The sequence below is a fragment of the Cucurbita moschata genome, unplaced genomic scaffold (genome assembly GCF_002738365.1).
Source record: "Cucurbita moschata cultivar Rifu unplaced genomic scaffold, Cmos_1.0 Cmo_Scf00067, whole genome shotgun sequence".
In the NCBI taxonomy this organism is placed as follows: Eukaryota; Viridiplantae; Streptophyta; class Magnoliopsida; order Cucurbitales; family Cucurbitaceae; genus Cucurbita; species Cucurbita moschata.
The window spans coordinates 170,259-175,815 of NW_019268583.1; the positions used below are offsets into that span (position 1 = coordinate 170,259).

The 5,557-nt window shown below is 40.2% G+C and overlaps 1 long non-coding RNA gene across 1 annotated transcript in view; it reads left to right on the plus strand.

Moving 5' to 3' along the window:
* The window catches only part of LOC111437856, a 1,605-nt gene extending 214 nt beyond the window's left edge, over positions 1-1,391 (plus strand). Inside the window, exon 2 of the long non-coding RNA XR_002709508.1 lies at positions 1,313-1,391. This is a non-coding gene — a long non-coding RNA (uncharacterized LOC111437856). The remainder of the gene's footprint in view (positions 1-1,312) is intronic.
* Positions 1,392-5,557: the final 4,166 nt, after the last annotated feature.

The following is a 5,557-nucleotide window of genomic DNA, read 5'->3' on the forward strand; positions in this document are numbered from 1 at the left end:
CCCTCTGGAGCTTCAGCGACGCTTCCGGCCGACGCAACCCCCTCTGGAGCTTCAGCGACGCTTCCGGCCGACGCAACCCCCTCTGGAGCTTCAGTGACGCTTCCAGACGACGCAACCCCCTCTGGAGCTTCAGCGACGCTTCCAAACGACGCAACCCCCTCTGGAGCTTCAACGACGCTTCCAGACGACGCAACCCCCTCTGGAGCTTCAGCAATGCTAACGATCGAGGGAGCTCCCTCCAGTACTTTTCTTCAATTCTCTAACAGTCTTTGTGAAGCTAACTCGTTTCTGTTTGCTCGTAACGAAGTTCTCACAAGGACTCATAACAATCTTGGCATCAAAATACACATTGTTCATAGCCAACGGTTTTTCGTACATATTCGACAGCGTCTTCAATAGACCTGACGTTGTCTTCTCCTTGATAATGTTGAACGCCACGTTTCTGGATAGCGTCAACCGGATCAGTCCCAAGGCTTGTCGATCCTTGAGCTTTCACTGTTCCGTGGTCATGGTATCCGGCTTCACCCCCAACAGAGGTTCGTGAAGATTTTTCTGGTATAGATAATCTTCAATCTGCATTTTCCAGAAACCGAAATCGGATCCATCGAACTTCTCAATTCCAATCTTTGAACTTTCCATCTTCACAGATCGTGGTGAATTTCGCCTAGCTCTGACTTCCGCTTGGCTCCTGGCTCTGACTTCCGCCTGGCTCTGACTCTAACTTCTGCCTGGCTCTGGCTCTGGCTCTGACTTCTGCCTGGCTCTTGGCTCTGACTTCCGCCTGGCTCCGACTTCCACCTGGATCTGACTTCTGCCTGGCTAAATCTGGTAAAGCTATATATAGTAAACTATACTATATATATATCTGGTCCGGTAGAGCTTTGAACATGTACTTTTCTATTCTCTGTACTCTCTCTTGTTGTACATACCTGAAGTCATCAATACAAAAAATCCTTTTAGCCAAAGTTCTCCTTGCAAATTTTCTCTATCCTGTTCTTTGTGTTCATCTAGATCGAGCGTGTGCGTTGTTGTGCGATCCTAACAACTGGTATCAGAGATAAGGACTGATATCGATCCTAACAACTGGTATCAGAGCTAACGACTGATATCGATCCTAACAACAGTTCGGTTCCTATCTACCGTTGGTGTTAAAGGGAGAATTGCGAGGAGCCAACCCTAGTACGAGAGGACTGGGTTGGGCCAACCTATGGTGTACCGGTTGTTATGCCAATAGCAGCGCCAGGAAGCTAAGTTGGTATGGAAGAACCGCAGCGCCGCGGGAAATCCTTCTCTATACAAGTTCTCAGACGAGGTTTTTGAACAAAACTTCGATAGGCGAGGGGTGTAAGCACCGCGAGGTGTGAAGCGATCTCGTACTAAACGAAACAACTTTCACTTTCCATAACCAACAGCAAATGCAAGAAAAAAAACCTAGTCCTGCAATTGCGGTCAGTCTCGCTACCTCTTTAGTTGTCGCCCCCTACTTGCTCATTCGAAAGAAATGACTACCACAAGAAAGTAGCTCCTCTCCGGGGCTTATGCTCTCCACGACTTTCTTATGTTATGGGGTAACAAAGCAAAGCTAGCTCGCCTAAGAAAGACAGGAGCCAAGCTGCGAGACACACATTATACATTATAACCTTCCTTGTTTCCAGTTCTAGAATAAGTTTCTGTGTAATATACATTGCTAATTACCCACAATTCCTTATAACCCACCTTCGGTGTTTTTCGAGTGGCGGATTATTGGTTTTCTGTGTAATATACATAGCCTATTACCCACAATTCCTATTACCGGGAGACAGGAAAATGAAATCGGAGAAAGAAAGAAAAAGAAAGAGGCTTTTGCCATATTATATATTTTATTATGAAAAGTACTCCACGAAAAGTGTTACCATTTAGAGTACTACTATTCTCAAACAACTTAACATAATTAAAAATAATCAAAAGTACTACCTTCTCAAAAAAGTACTACACTAAATCCCTGACCCTTTTGACAACTACTCATCTTACTCATCTATAACAGACACACTAACACAACCTGACATCTAACTCAGACCAAAGAAGCCCTTACTCCTTACTCCTTAACACCTTCCCATATTTCTGAATCCGATGGTTTGTAGTAGGATCATCGGAGACAGGATCATGCTTTTGGAATCAGCACCTTCCACTGTGCGCCTAATCCGATGGTTTTCGGTGTGTTTACCATCGGAGACTGTATCATGCTTGTGGAGTGGGGCAACAACGGTATGACGTTTACTCTTTAGACATATAATAAGCTCCCACCTTATGAGTAGTCTAACCCTCTTTATCAGGCAGCTGGACAATAATTGGGCTCGGTTTCTAGTATCATTCAATATAGAATACGGTCCTGTCTCGGGCAATGGCGCATTAGTCACAACCTAATGAAAGTATCCCACGATAGACGAAACACTGAAAGATAGACCAGTGGTGACCTCTATTTACGCCTAACTTCAGATAAGGTAGTTGGATTCCATGCGTTAACTTACAACGCCCGACTACTCTGATAAAATGCTAGAGGAGACACGATCACACATTACAGACTAGAAACCACGATAATAATACGGGTGCGTTATCCTCTATAACATTCATTGGATGCGAATTACAAGGCCACTAATCAGCTTTGTATTCGATCTTTACCTTCCATTGGATGATAATTAGAATAACACACTCCGGAATGTTATCCACCCTTGTAGACCCCGTAGAAAATGGGGAAGACTTAGCGTGTGCCGGATCCTCTTTTTGGTATGGCGGATTATCGGTGTTTCTGTGTAATATACATTGCTAATTACCCACAATTCCTTATAACCCACCTTCGGTGTTTTTCGAGTGGCGGATTATTGGTTTTCTGTGTAATATACATAGCCTATTACCCACAATTCCTATTACCGGGAGACAGGAAAATGAAATCGGAGAAAGAAAGAAAAACAAAGAGGCTTTCCCCATATTATATATTTTATTATGAATTAGTATAAGCTCTTGCAAGGAAAGCCTCTTTCTTTTTCTTTCTTTCTCCGATTTCATTTTCCTGATGAGGGGTAATAAGAATTGTGGGTAATAAGCTTTGTGGGTAATAAACAATGTGTATTATACAGCAAACAGTCGATTAGCCACACCTGGTAATAAGAATTGTGGGTAATAAGCTTTGTGGGTTATAAGGTTTTGTGGGTAATAAACAATGTGTATTACACAGCAAACAGTCGATTAGCCACACCTGGTAATAAGAATTGTGGGTAATAAGGTTTTGTGGGTAATAAACAATGTGTATTACACAGCAAACAGTCGATTAGCCACACCTGGTAATAAGAATTGTGGGTAATAAGGTTTTGTGGGTAATAGGCTATGATATGAACCACGACCAAGGAATTTCCATACCTCAAGGTCCAATTACAAGGACGAGAGCCAAGAAGCTACAACAAACTTTATACAGTTATATTCAAGCTATGGTGAGCTCATCAAAGGAAATTCTAGAAGACGCTGGAGACCTCCCTTATATGTTGTGCAAAGTTGAGGTTCAAGAAAGAGATGAATTAAATGCACTTTAAGTTGCATTTAATGAACTCCGCTGAATTTATCAAATAGTCCAAGAATGACTAAAAAGCACATTTTATTATTTGCATTATTTAATTATAGTTTAACTATTTGTTTGTCATATTTAAGCTAGTTTTAAATATAGGAGTTAAGGTTATATTGTAACCCACGTAGGTTACTATATTCCACCTTTAACTAGCCATTTAAATGAGGAGGTTATGGGTATTTCTCATTTACTAGCCCATTTAATTTGGGAGTTATGTATGACATAGGTTAAGGTTGTAAAGGCTATATAAAGCCTTCTTTTCTTTGATTAGACATCAGATTTTGGAATTAAGAATAGAATTTCTATTTTAGCTTTGTTAAGAGCTAAACTTTCTTTGCAAATTCTTGTGTTTAGAACTTGCATGTAGAGTCATTCAAGTGGTATTGATCAAACCTCTTGTGGAGTGATTCGAATCACGAGTTTAGAAACGAGTTTTCTTTACTCTTGATCTTGATCATCAAGGTAATCCGTTCCATACTTTCCCTTGGGTTGATTTCCATATCATTTTGGTATCAGAGCTTTAGGCTCACGATCGGATATATGTTTCATTGCGCTTATCTCTTTTAATTTTCTTATAATTTTTTTTTCTCAGTTTGTGTAGAATGTTCATGTTCTATCACAAAAATATATAAAAAAAAAAAAAAAAAAAATTCTTATGTTCTTTAAAGTGTTAGATCTGGATCTTATCAACACTTTGTTCTTCTTTAAGATCTTCTAAATCAATTTTCTTGTTGGTAAATTGTTTAGATTTTGCCAATCAGAAGAAAAAAAAAACCATTGAAATAAAGAAAGCATATGATGTTAAATGTCTTTCTTTTTTCCTCTTGATTACTATATGTAACTCTCATATGTTACTACGTCTAAATTAGTCCTTATCATTTTCTTTCTTTAATTCGTTTCTTTGTCGTTATTCGGATTGCTCCTTCAATACCCTTGTTTATGTGTTGAGTGTGCTGTCTATTCACTTTGAATTGCACTTAGCTCTATAACATAGCTTGTCTCACATCCCAATTTGTTTTTTTGGAGTGTGATTTGTGTGTGCTCAATTGTGAGGGTGAGTTTGTAAGGGAGTGACACATTGCTTCGAGTGTTGAGTGCTAAACACGAGTGAACTACATTTACGAGTGAATACACGTGAGGGAGCGCTTGTGAGGTCCTTTTTTTTTCTTTTACCTTTCTTTTGTAGCATGGAAAATCCATACGACAATACTAACATTACTGATGCACGATTGAGAGAAGCACAACAACGAACCATGGAAAGACTAATTCGAGGAATAAAAGAATTGACTGATCGAATAGGAAGATTGGAGATTCAAAATCAAGCACGACAGAGGATTCCACAACCTACGCCCTCAACCGATACATATGAAGGCGACAATTCTGATCACCACGAGGATAATCCACATGCGGTTGGTCCTGGCTTGATGCGAGGGAGAGACCATGGAAGAAGGTATCATAATTTACAACAACGAGTTCCTTATGATGATAGAATTGATCGTAACGTGGGGAGCATCAAATTAAAACTTCCCAAGTTTTATGGCAAAACCGATCCAGAGGAGTACCTTCAATGGGAGAAAACGGTGGAGTCGGTGTTCAACTGCCATAATTTTAGTGATGAAAAGAAGGTACTGTTATGCATTGCTCAATTCAAACAATATGCTCAAATTTGGTGGGATAAATTGATGTCAAGTAGGAGAAGAAATCTTGAAGCACCAATTGATTCATGGGTCGAGTTCAAAGAGTCCATGAGGAAGCGTTTTGTTCCACAATATTTTCAACGGGACATGGCGCAAAAGCTTCAAGCGTTGAAACAAGGACGCAAATCTGTGGAGGATTATTACAAGGAGATGGATACATTGATGGATCGACTTGAACTCGATGAGGACATGGAGGCTCTCATGGCGCGGTTTCTTAATGGGTTAAACATAGAGATTGCAGACAAGACTGATTTACAGCCTTATT